We start from the raw sequence: 13,450 nt of genomic DNA, 5'->3' as shown, positions 1-13,450 counted from the left end.
AAGTCGAGAAAATCGACAATTTTGGTTATAAATATGTGTTATGTGTTTATGTTTAATTACTTTGTTATATCTAACTAGCAATTATTTGACACTAATAATTTACACTTATACTAATTATCAGATGGAAAACGCTAGTAATGAACCAGTTAATGAAGAGAATCAATCTGAGCAAAATCAGGAAAACCAATACATAACTAGACAAGATATTGAAAATATCATCACTCAAGGGATAGCTAATGCTATTCCTGCAATCATGGTTGCCGCTCAGAAACCTATTGAACCGCAACAAATCATTCACAGTAAACGTACCCAGGAAGACAATTTTAGTCATAGTGTAAATGGAGGCGGCAATCATGACAATAATAATCCATGACAGGCTCCACCTCCTAAGAAAATGAAAGCTGCAACGCCTGGTTGCACTTACAAGGAATTTCTTGCTTGCAAACCTGCTGAATTTGCAGGTAACGAAGGAGCAACTGCAGTACTGCGTTGGTTAGAGAAAACCGAAGCAGTAATTGCAATAAGTAAATGTGCCAAAGAAGATCAAGTTATGTATGCGTCGAATTTGTTCAAAGAAGGGGCGTTAGAGTGGTGGAACACTGTATTGCAAGCAAAAGGAAGAAGGGTGGCCTATGCAATGAACTGGGAAGAATTTAAGAGTCTTGTAGAAAGAAAATTCTGTCCCGAATACGAAAAGGAACAAATGACCAACAAGTTCCTGAATCATCGTATGATAGGCGTAGATTGTCGAGGATATACTTCGACATTCTTCGAATATGCGAGAGTGGTACCTACCCTGGCTTCGCCAGAATCAGTACTCATTTCCCGTTATATTTGGGGATTAATTAGTGAAATCTGTAACATCGTTAAGGCTACAAGACCACGCACTATTGACGATGCTGTGGAGTTAGCTAATACCTTGACTGATGAACTGGTACGCACAAGAGAAGAAGATCGAAAGAAGGAATTGGCTCAGAAGATTACCCAAGGATTTCGTGTGGGTAATACTAAGAAAAGAGGAACAGGACAATCATCGTCACCTCCTTTCTGCAGAAATTGTAGAAAGAAACATTTTGGAAGATGCAACGTGACCTGCAATTTCTGCAAAATGATAGGACATCGTGAGGAAGATTGTAGGAGAAAGACCAGGGTCTGTTATAACTGCGGAGAAGCGGGGCATTTCAAACCCGACTGCCCTAAATTAATTAAACCAACAGATAACAAAGGCAAACCAACTGAAGGGACAACCAAGAAGAATGCCCGAGCATTCCAATTGATCACTCAAGAAGCCGAACTCATCCCAGATGTGATAGCCGGTACGTTCTTAGTTCACGACGTATTTGCAAAAGTATTATTTGACTCTGGTGCAAACCAAAGTTTTATTAATACTTCATTCTGCCAAACTCTTAATTTACCACTAACTACCCTTAGGCAGATATTTTCGGTCGAAATCGCAGAAGGGAATTCTGTTAACATAAATAAAGTTTTGCAAGAAGGAAAAATAGAATTATTAGGCCATAAGTTTTCTGCAAACCTGTTACCTATGAACTTAGCCGGATTCGATGTGGTATTAGGAATGGATTGGTTAATAGCCAACCATGCTCGAATCCTTTGTGATAAGAATTCCGTAGAAATTCGTACCCCCACAGGGGAGGTGATTTTGGTTACAGGAGATAGACCTCGAAAGCCACTAAAATTCATCTCAGTAATGAAATTGGCTAGCTATTCGAGAAAACAAGAAATGGTGTATATGATTTCTGTAATCATTAACACTAAAAGTAAGGAACTCCAGGATATCCCTGTAGTTTCAGAATACCCAGATGTTTTTTTTCTAGAAGAATTACCTGGGTTACCACCCGATAGAGAGGTAGAGTTTAGAATTCATCTAATGCCAGGTACTACACCAATAGCGAAAGCACCTTATCGTTTAGCACCCACCGAAATGCTAGAATTGAAAAAGCAATTAGATGAATTACTAAGCAAAAGACTTATACAACCTAGTTCATCCCCTTGGGGAGCACCAGTGTTGTTTGTGAAAAAGAAGGATGGATCGATTAGAATGTGTATCGATTATAGAGAATTAAATAAGGTTACAATTAAGAATCGATACCCATTACCTAGGATTGATGTAACACCTCGAAAAATTTCGTCCAATAATGCATTGACACGTGTCATAGGCTTTGCATACGCGAAAACAAACTTTAGAGGGACTAAAGTTGACAAACAGTGAAAACTATGGATCGTAAGGGTCCAAAGTGTCAACAATGGATAAATAGACTCTATAATAACCCTACATAATGTTTATAACCTTAAACGGATGGATCATGGATCGTACGAAGCGGAAATTGCACAAAAGTGAGGAATTTCAAACTATAGGGGCTAAAAGTGTCAACATGTTGAATTTATACCTCTGAGTGAACTTTTTGCAGACCCGAAGCTTTGTAATGCTAAAATAGACTCACTAGAATATGTGGTAAAAATTTCGTGAAGTTTCGTTATCGTATGAGAAAGTTATGGCCAAAACCGTACTTGAGGGGTTAAAAGCGTCAACGTCGAATTTCATGACTTTTCGGGTGAGCGCAAAGTTATCCGAGGACATTACCATGTTGGTAAATGTCCCAAGGTTCTTAAAAACCAGATTTGAGGGTTTACGAGTCAAGATTCATAGCCAAAACCTCGCGTGCAAGGACAGGGACCAAAACTGCCAATAATTAACAAAGTTTGGCAGCTGCCAATAAACCCAGGTGCAGCAGATTGCGAGCAGGGGCTGTTTAGTCCATTTTTTGAGTGGGAAACAGCTGGGATCACCTCCAATTCTCACCAATAGATGGCCATGCATGTCTAGGACACCTGGTGCACTCTTACAACTCCTGAATTCTCCATAAATCAGATCATTTCTTCATTTTTTGAGGCACTTGTGATAGTAACAAGAACACCCACAACTTGCAAGAACTCTCAAGGCTTTCCAGGAGCAATCTGATCGACAAGGCAGCCTCCAAGTGTTTTCTAGGCTTCATTAGGACCTTTGTAAGCATTCATATCATCCTCTAATTCGTTATAGCTTTGATTATTAGCAAAAAGTCAATCCGTTGTTCATATAGTTTGACTTTTCGATTAAACGAAATCGGCTCTGTCCTCTCTCAAATTGAAACCACTTATAAGTTGGTATTTATGTGGGAAACAAACCCTCAAAAGGGTATTCTCCGATTCCCACTCTAAGCATGCTATTTGTCGAGTCAAAGATGTTCTTAAAAAGTCAACACAAATCGTTTTTGCGAAATATAGCATAAATGGTAATGTGGATGACATGCAATCAGTTTGATCATCAAAAATAACTTATAATGAATGTAAGAATGTGTTTTATCATAATCAACTCGACAATCTTTAGTATAAACTCGGATCGGAACCGAAAGTCTTATAAAACGACTTTTTCGTTGACTCTCGATTCGGATCCATGCATGCATGTTTGAGATCTGTATTGGAGTTTATTTTTGACCATTTTTATTTATGTTTAACTCTCTGGAATTTTTACAACTTGAGTCTATGCTTAACCGATTCATATGCATGTTTCCGATTATGCTTAAAAGTTGACTATTTTGCCCTTTTTGATATAAAACGTGATTTTTGGAAAAGTGAAAGAGTAGAAATATTTATGTCTAATTTATAAACTTGCACCGAAAATTTGAGATCAGTTGGTGGTCCAGATTTTGAGTTATGGCCGATAGCGTAAAACTATATCTTTATGTTAAATAAATGGCGCATTTAGCGTATAGTCTATTTAAGGCCACTTTTTGATATAAAACTTTTTACTCACTGATGTTAAATAATATTTTGGGATTTTTGATGATTTTTATTTAATTTTTGGCTGATCGTATCATAGGTCGCTAAGTTGATTCGGTTAATGCCGGTTTTGACCGTTTATGCCATAAAATGAGTTTTATAAATCCTTTTGACCCCAAACCTTTTTCTACTGATTTTATTTGTTAAATAAATTATTTTGAGCATTCTAGAAATATAAAAATCTCAGCTTTCTTTTAAAAACCCGGAAACGGCTCTAAATCGCATTTTTAGCATTTCTAGCGCATAGTAAGCGTTATACTCATATCAAACATATAAGACTCATACCTACTGATGTATTTAGCATATTTTCATATAATAACAGTAAGTATAAGTTCTTGAACTCGGATTTCCAGTTTTGGCATTTTTAGCCCTTGTGAAATTACCAAAATACCCCTACGGTGCATAGTTTGATTTTAAATGATAAGTTTTGTATATGAGTCATACCCTACTGTTATAATATGTCAAATTAAGTATATTCACTGTATAAATCAGGCCCGAAACTCAGATTTCCAATTTGACTCTTTTATAATCTTTTAAATGACCAAAATGCCCTTATAAGGCATAAATTGAGTTTAAATATAATCGGGGCATAATAGAACATAACTTGCTGATATTATATTATATTTAAAGCATATTATCTCAGGGAACTTGCATATGACTCTTTTGGTTACCCGTAACGCCCTTTTTGGCGTTCGGTTCGGTTTACGTAACTAGTTTGCGTAAATTGACCGAAACGGGTCAAACGTTATCATTTTTATCTCAAAATCCAGAATGTATTTAGTATACCCATATTATACAAGTATTCAAACTTGTCGGGTCTAAATCACATTCTATCCGGTCTTTCGCTTAATCGTGCGCTTGAACCGTATCATCCTTAAAACTAACCGGTCTAAGCTAAAGCTTAAATAAAGACCCGTTAGGAATCTAATAGGTTATTATAAACCTTTGTTCCAGAATAGGAGGCCCGGTAAAAGCTATCTACACTTACCAATTGTGATTCATACTTACTCAGGTAAATACATTTTGACTTATTTTCCCTATACGGGCTTGGGGTACGGTATATAGAATACCGCTTGATCGAGCGTACAAATCCTGCACCCTTGGGTGTCCAGTTGGAATAATTTGATCGGCTCGTTTAAACAGTCTTGTTTTACTTTAAGCATTTGGGGGGTTATTGACCGTGTCCCGGATATCCTTGGCATTATCTTACGAGATGGCCACGACCAGAGCACGGGGTGTAGGCGTACACCCGTCGTGTATAACTCTTTAATGTGGTGTGTCAATTAATCTTTAACCCGGACAAGATCCGGGCTACCGAACGTACGAGTAGCATGTAATTCGTTCACAAGTTTATATTGCATAGTTATCCCAAGTTAATAAAAATATTTATGCCATGTGCATTTAAATCAATTTTCAATCATTTTCAAAATGAGTCAGTTAATTTGTATTTACCAGTGTAAACTGACGTATTTTTCCCAAAAGGTTAAGTGCAGGTACTACACGTACTAGGCTGGCTGTTTCCTAAGAGCGTCCACAATAGTCTCGCAAGCTCGGACGACAATAAACTGTTGAACAATTATCTTATTTTATTTGATCCGCCTGTGGATCCCTTTCAACTACTTGTGATATTTATTATTGCATTTTAATTAAAGTTGAAATGAATCTATTCTGCTTCCGCTGTGCATTATTATATTGTGTTGTTTGTCTATGACGATGCCAACTACGTCACCATACCCCACACCGGGCCCACCGGTGACACGTGGAGATCGGGGTGTGACAGGTTGGTATCAGAGCCAACGCTGAGTGAATTAAACACTAGTCTTTTGTGTTTAATCTCAGTTACACAATTGCATATTCCTCGATTTTCGAGTCTAGACAAAGAACTTAGGAAATGTTCAAATTTCTTTTATTTTTCTAACTTTGTCTTATATATATTTTGTTGTGCCACTTGTTTGATTTTTTTTGACAGGTTCAAGATGCCGCCACGTGTACGAGGAAGGGGACGAGGAGCATTCGCCACCTCTCATGACCATGAGGCAGGGCCTTCGCATAGGCGAGCCCCATCAGCATCCCATAACACTGATGCCCGAGATCTTTGGAGATCGTTCGCTGAACCCGCCAGGCACTCACTGAGTACCTCACCTTCCCTACCTCACTCTTTTGGGCCTCACTCTGAAAATGGGCCCCACAACTCCCATGGATCCTTCATTCCTCTACCCCAGTCACCTTATGACTACCCAGCACCCGTTTATCAGGGCCTGTACAACCCTGATGCCTATTTGGAAGAACCAGTGGGTCATAACCCACTTGGACCTGAAGACCACTTCTCTGGTGGCAATGAGATGGAGGTCGATGAGGACACCGATCCTTCCATGCCACCGTCCGGCACACCTAACCACCCCATTGAGATATCCGATGGGTTACCGTTCAGGGGATCACCTTACAATGGTCCCGATAGTTTCGAGGAGAGATTCAAGCAGCACGACTGGGTTTATACCCCTAGTTACCATAACTCTCCCATGCACCAGTCCTACCACAACTCTCCCGTGCACTCTCAGCATCACTCCCAGCAGCAGCTTCAGCAGCAGCCTCAGCAGCAGGATCCTTCTGAGGGATTCTGGCGCGACGTGGTCACTCCGCCGCCGCCACCACCGCCGGTTTTGCCTCCTCCGCCTCAGAGGCCAAGGAGGAACGCCCGTATGTCTACGCGAGGAGGGATACACATTGGCACCCCTCGACATTCAGGTAGCAGCCGCTACTCGCCGCTTCACGAGGAGTCAGAGATGGGAGAATCTCAGCATCCCGTCTCAGAGGTGACTTCTGCGCCTATTGCGCCACTGCCACCGCAGAACTTTGGAGAGCCAATCCCTGCGTATGCTAGCGCAGCACAGTTCAACCCTTTCAAGCCGACTTTTCCCCCAGGATATGACTATACAGGGGATCCCTACTGGATAGCTTCAGGCTACAACCCTCTCAATCAGGAGAGTGCTTTTGGAGGTCCCTGGGCTACGGGACAATCAGCTTTTGGGTACTTACCGCAAGGGTACCAGCAGCCGCAGCCTCCACAGCCACCGCAGTATCAGCCACCGCCGCCGGCGCCAATGATGTCGCCACCGCAAGTCCAAGAAATCCTGCAAGGGATAAACGACGTGCGACGTGAATTGCGACATGAAATGCGGGAAGATCGCCGACACAACCGCGGAATGTTTAAGAAGATGGTTGACTTGATCAAGGGTAAGGGTAAGAAGGATTATTAAATCCTTTGTCTGTTAGCACATTTACTCATGTCCCTGCGTGGACATTTATTCCTGTACTCTACCCCTGCGTGGGTATATTTCTCTTGTTCTACCCCTGCGTGGGTATGTTGTTTCTGTTTAACCCCTGCGTGGGTTTGTTTTGTTTGTTTTGTCTGTTATTTGGTTTAGCCCCTGCGTGGGCATGCTATTTGAGAAAAGTCCCGTTTAGGGCGAAGTTGTACTAGTTTACTTTATGTTAAATGGTTAATTTAAGTTTTTCATTTTATCTATGTGCATGAATATAATATTCAAATAAATGAAAAATATCAAATGTTATTTTGATTTACCATTCTAATAAGAATCTTAAGAAGGTAAAACCTAGCTTGAATGTCTTATTAAAAGACGTGGCCAATATGGTAAAACCTGGTTAAAAAGATTCAATTCTCTGTTAACATCTGTAAACATGTTAACATTCTTGGCTAGCGTGATCTGTAAAATCACCCATGTCACCCTTTTAATAAATTATCTACAGATTATATCTGTATACAAGTCTGATTATGACTTGATACCTACGGGTTATGACTATGTCATATAAAACAAAAAGGCAGTTGTGGTTTATAACTCCCTGCCAAGCAAAGGATTATTTGTTTAATTATACAAATTTTAATCCTATAAAAATCTAAATTTAAAATTTAGAAGTTGTCCGAAGTGACTAGGCCTATTGTGCCAATATATATATTTCATTCTATGATATAATTGCTAATAGAAGCGCTGAATGAAATTAAATAAATTAACTAATATGGCTATTATTTCCATGGTTAATAAATCGTCGAAGAACGATAATACTGTTAGGTTTCTAAATAGACCTTGTCCTTACTTTATTGTAGCTCTTAAAGCTACATGGCAAAATCAGAAGAAACAAACAGTCGTTTTGAGGAACACCCTGATAATGCTAAGATTCATGTAACTGGTGCGGAACTGCAAGCACTAGTTGAAAACGCTGTTGCCAAAGCTATGGATAGACAATTCAGAGAATCGAGCGGGACCCGAAGTAGGACCCGGACCGCATCGCACGCCAAGCCCAAGACTCATTCAGAGGCTCATAGCAAGCCGCCTTCTAAGAAAAATGAGCCGAAGAAGGATGATGAGGATAATCACTCCTCCAACCATAGCAGTATCCCGAAACAGGAGATCAAGCAGAAGCATGATACGCACAGTAAGTCCTGTACGTATAAATATTTCGTTTCATGCAAACCCAGAGATTTTACTGGGGAAAAAGGAGCAGTTGACTGCATGACGTGGTTAGATGAGATGGATACGGTTGTTGATATCAGCGGGTGTGCTGATCGGGACGTAGTGAAGTACGTGTCCCAGTCATTTAAAGGAGATGCTCTAGCATGGTGGAAATCTCTCCTACAAGCTGCCAGTAAGGCCACTCTGTATGGTATGACATGGGATCAGTTTGTAGCCCTGATCAAGGAAAATTTCTGCCCTCAGCACGAAGTCGAAAGGATTGAGTCGGATTTCGTATCCCTAGTGATGAAGAACCTCGACTGTCAGGCATATCTCACCACCTTTAACACCTTATCTCGATTAGTGCCATATATGGTGACCCCAGAGCCGCGAAGGATCGCCCGCTTCATTGGGGGTTTGGCACCAGAGATCAAGGCAAGCGTTAAGGCATCAAGGCCTACGACATTCAGATCAGTAGCTGATCTATCCCTCTCCCTCACTCAGGATGTAGTCCGGTTGAGAGCTCTTAAGAGCTCGGAGGAAAACAAGAGGAAACGTGAGGACGACACCTCACGAAGATCGGAGAAACGACACCGAGGAAACAACGACCACAGGAAAGGGTCGGGATTCAAGAAGGGAGATCATCAGTCGGGTGAGAAACCCAGATGCAAGGTTTATAGGAAGCATCATTTTGGGAGATGCAGGCAGGAATCTAGATCTCAATCTCAGCAGAAATTATGTGGGATTTGTAAGTCCTCGGATCATAAGGCATTAGATTGTAAGAAACTTAAGGATGCAACTTGTTATGGTTGCAACGAGAAAGGGCACATCCGACCTAATTGCCCAAAGAATGCTAAGAAAGCTGATGAGGGAAAGAAGACCAATGCAAGAGTCTTCAAAATGGACACGAAGGAAGCAGTTCAGGACGACAACGTCATTACAGGTACTTTTCTTGTAAATGATGTTTTTGCTAGAGTTCTATTTGATTCAGGAGTAGATAAGTCATTTGTAGATGATAAGTTCTGTAAATTGTTAAACCTACCTGTTAAAACCTTAAGTGTGAAGTATGAGGTGGAATTAGCCGATGGAACCATAGAAACCGCCTCGACTGTTCTAGATGGATGTGTTATATCCATTAGGAATCATTCATTCCCGTTATCCTTGCTTCCCTTTAAGCTAGCTGGATTCGATATAGTGATAGGCATGGATTGGTTAGCGCATAACCAAGCCCAGATTGTGTGCAACAGAAAGCAGGTGGTAGTTAAGACTCCGTCTGGTGAGTCACTCACTATCCAAGGAGATACCCAGCATGGATTGCCGGAGCAAGTGTCCATGCTCAAGGCATCCAGATGCCTGCAGAAGGGATGTGTCATTTATATGGCACAAGTTACTATTGATGAGCCAAAGCCGAAGATCGAAGATATTCCTGTTATCTCAGAATACCCTGAAGTATTTCCTGAAGAACTCCCCGGTTTGCCACCGGATAGGCAAGTGGAGTTTCGAATAGACATCATCCCAGGTGCAGCGCCAGTAGCAAGAGCACCATATAGGTTGGCACCAACGGAGATGAAGGAGTTGAGGACGCAATTGGATGATCTGTTAGCTAAAGGTTTTATTAGACCTAGCTCGTCTCCTTGGGGAGCGCCAATCTTGTTCGTTAAAAAGAAGGATGGATCGATGCGCCTGTGCATCGATTACCGTGAGCTTAATAAAGTCACTATTAAGAATAGATATCCGTTACCCAGGATCCACGACCTATTCGATCAGTTGCAAGAAGCAAGCTACTTTTCAAGGATCGACTTGAGGTCAGGCTATCACCAGTTGAAGGTCAAGGAGGAAGACGTACACAAGACAGCGTTTAGGACTCGTTATGGACATTACGAGTTCCTAGTGATGCCTTTTGGGCTCACTAACGCACCAGCCGCATTCATGGATCTCATGAATCGCGTCTGCAAGCCTTATTTGGATAAATTCGTTATCGTCTTTATTGACGACATCCTTATCTACTCGAAGAGCCAAGCTGACCATGAGAAACACCTTCGTTGTATTCTCAAACTTCTGCATCAGGAGAAACTTTATGCCAAATTTTCGAAGTGTGAATTTTGGCTTCGAAAAGTCCAGTTTCTTGGACATGTGGTAAGCGAGCGTGGTATCCAAGTGGATCCCGCTAAAGTAGAAGCAGTTATGAATTGGCAGGAGCCAAAGACGCCTACAGAGATTCGCAGTTTCCTTGGATTGGCAGGATACTATAGGCGATTCATCGAGAACTTTTCAAGGATTGCCGCGCCCCTGACTTCGTTGACTCGTAAGAAGATTAAGTTTGATTGGGGCCCTAAGCAGCAAGAATCCTTCGACATTTGGAAGAAGAAGTTGAGCAATGCACCAGTGTTAACATTGCCCGATGGAATAGAAGAATTTGTGGTGTATTGCGACGCATCACACACTGGTATGGGCTGTGTACTCATGCAGAGAGGCAAAGTCATTGCCTACGCTTCCCGACAGTTAAAGGTGCACGAGAAGAACTACACCACCCACGATTTGGAATTGGGTGCTGTTGTATTTGCATTGAAGCTATGGAGACATTACTTGTACGGAACCAAGTGCGTGATTTATTCGGATCACAAGAGTCTTCAACACTTGTTCAATCAGAAGGAATTGAACATGCGACAAAGGCGATGGATGGAAACTCTGAATGATTATGACTGCGAGATACGATACCATCCGGGCAAGGCAAATGTAGTTGCCGACGCCTTGAGCAGAAAAGAAAGAATAAAACCGATCAGAATCAATGCCAAGCGCATTGAAATAAGAAATAATTTGAACGAAAGGGTGTTAGCCGCATAGAAGGAAGCTGTGTTGGAAGCTAACTATCCTGAGGAGAAGTTAGGAGTAACTGAGGAGCAGTTATCCTACGACAAAGATGGAATGCTTAGACTAAACGGACGAATATGGGTTCCAGTTTATGGAGGACTTCGGGATGTTATCCTCCAGGAAGCCCACAGCTCTAAATATTCCGTTCATCCTGGAGCTGATAAGATGTACCAGGATCTAAAAGCAAACTACTGGTGGATTGGTTTGAAAAAGTCAGTAGCTGAGCATGTAGCCAAATGTTTGACTTGTGCGCAAGTCAAAGCTGAGCATCAGAAGCCGTCAGGTTTGCTTCAACAACCTGAAATTCCCAAGTGGAAATGGGAAATGGTGACAATGGATTTCATCACCAAGTTACCAAAGACGAGAAAAGGAAATGATACCATATGGGTCATAGTAGATAGACTGACGAAGTCAGCTCATTTTCTACCCATCAAGGAGACGTATAGCTCCGATATGTTAGCTCAATTATACGTTGATAAGATTGTAGCGTTGCATGGTATACCGGTATCTATTATCTCGGATAGAGATACTAGATATACGTCACATTTTTGGAAGAGTTTCCAACAATCATTGGGCACTCGTTTGAATTTTAGTACGGCTTATCATCCTCAGACTGATGGTCAGAGTGAGCGTACTATTCAAACTTTGGAAGACATGCTTCGTGCATGTGCGATCGATTTGGGTGGTAGTTGGGATAAGAACCTACCACTGATTGAATTCTCCTACAACAATAGCTACCATTCCAGCATAAAAGCTGTGCCTTTTGAGGCCTTATATGGTAGAAAGTGTAGATCGCCCATCTGTTGGGCAGAAGTTGGAGATGTCCAACTATCAGGACCAGATATCGTTTTTGAGACGACAGACAAGATCGTTCAGATTCGCGATCGTTTGAAAGCTGCCAAGGATAGGCAGAAGAGTTATGAGGATCCTAAGCGCAAAGATTTTCACTTCGATGTAGGTGATAAGGTGTTGCTTAAAGTATCGCCCTGGAAAAGGGTGATGCGATTTGGTAAGAAAGGCAAGCTAAGCCCGAGATACATAGGACCTTTCGAGATTGTCGAACGTGTCGGGTCAGTTGCTTACAAGTTAAACTTGCCTGAAGAACTTAGCGCTATTCATAATGTGTTCCACATCTGTAATTTGAAGAAGTGTTTCGCTGATGAATCACTGGTTATACCGCATACAGATATACACATAGATGAGAGTTTGAAGTTCGTGGAAAAACCATTGTCGATCGAGGATCGACAGGTGAAGAAGCTTCGAAGGAAGTACATACCGATTGTCAAGGTCAAATGCGATGCCCGTAGAGGTCCCGAATACACGTGGGAAGTGGAATCCACGATGAAGGAAAAATATCCTCATTTGTTTCAGTAAATCTCGAGGTCGAGATTTCTTTTAAGGGGGTGAGGATGTAACACCTCGAAAAATTTCGTCCAATAATGCATTGACACGTGTCATAGGCTTTGCATATGCGAAAACAAACTTTAGAGGGACTAAAGTTGACAAACAGTGAAAACTATGGAACGTAAGGGTCCAAAGTGTCAAAAATGGATAAATAGACTCTATAATAACCCTACATAATGTTTATAACCTTAAACGGATGGATCATGGATCGTACGAAGCGGAAATTGCACAAAAGTGAGGAATTTCAAACTATAGGGGCTAAAAGTGTCAACATGTTGAATTTATACCTCTGAGTGAACTTTTGGTAGACCCGAAGCTTTGTAATGCTAAAATATACTCACTAGAATATGTGGTAAAAATTTCGTGAAGTTTCGTTATCGTATGAGAAAGTTATGGCCAAAACCGTACTTGAGGGGTTAAAAGCGTCAACGTCGAATTTCATGACTTTTCGGGTGAGCGCAAAGTTATCCGAGGACATTACCATGTTGGTAAATGTCCCAAGGTTCTTAAAAACCAGATTTTAGGGTTTACGAGTCAAGATTCATAGCCAAAACCTCGCGTGCAAGGACAGGGACCAAAACTGCCAATAATTAACAAAGTTTGGCAGCTGCCAATAAACCCAGGTGCAGCAGATTGCGAGCAGGGGCTGTTTAGTCCATTTTTTTAGTGGGAAACAGCTGGGATCACCTCCAATTCTCACCAATAGATGGCCATGCATGTCTAGGACACCTGGTGCACTCTTACAACTCCTGAATTCTCCATAAATCAGATCATTTCTTCATTTTTTGAGGCACTTGTGATAGTAACAAGAACACCCACAACTTGCAAGAACTCTCAAGGCTTTCCAGGAGCAATCTGATCAACAA

The sequence above is a fragment of the Helianthus annuus genome, chromosome 8 (genome assembly GCF_002127325.2).
Source record: "Helianthus annuus cultivar XRQ/B chromosome 8, HanXRQr2.0-SUNRISE, whole genome shotgun sequence".
Classification (NCBI taxonomy): Eukaryota; Viridiplantae; Streptophyta; class Magnoliopsida; order Asterales; family Asteraceae; genus Helianthus; species Helianthus annuus.
The sequence above is the reverse complement of the archived record's forward strand: the minus strand, read 5'-3'. Positions refer to the sequence as shown.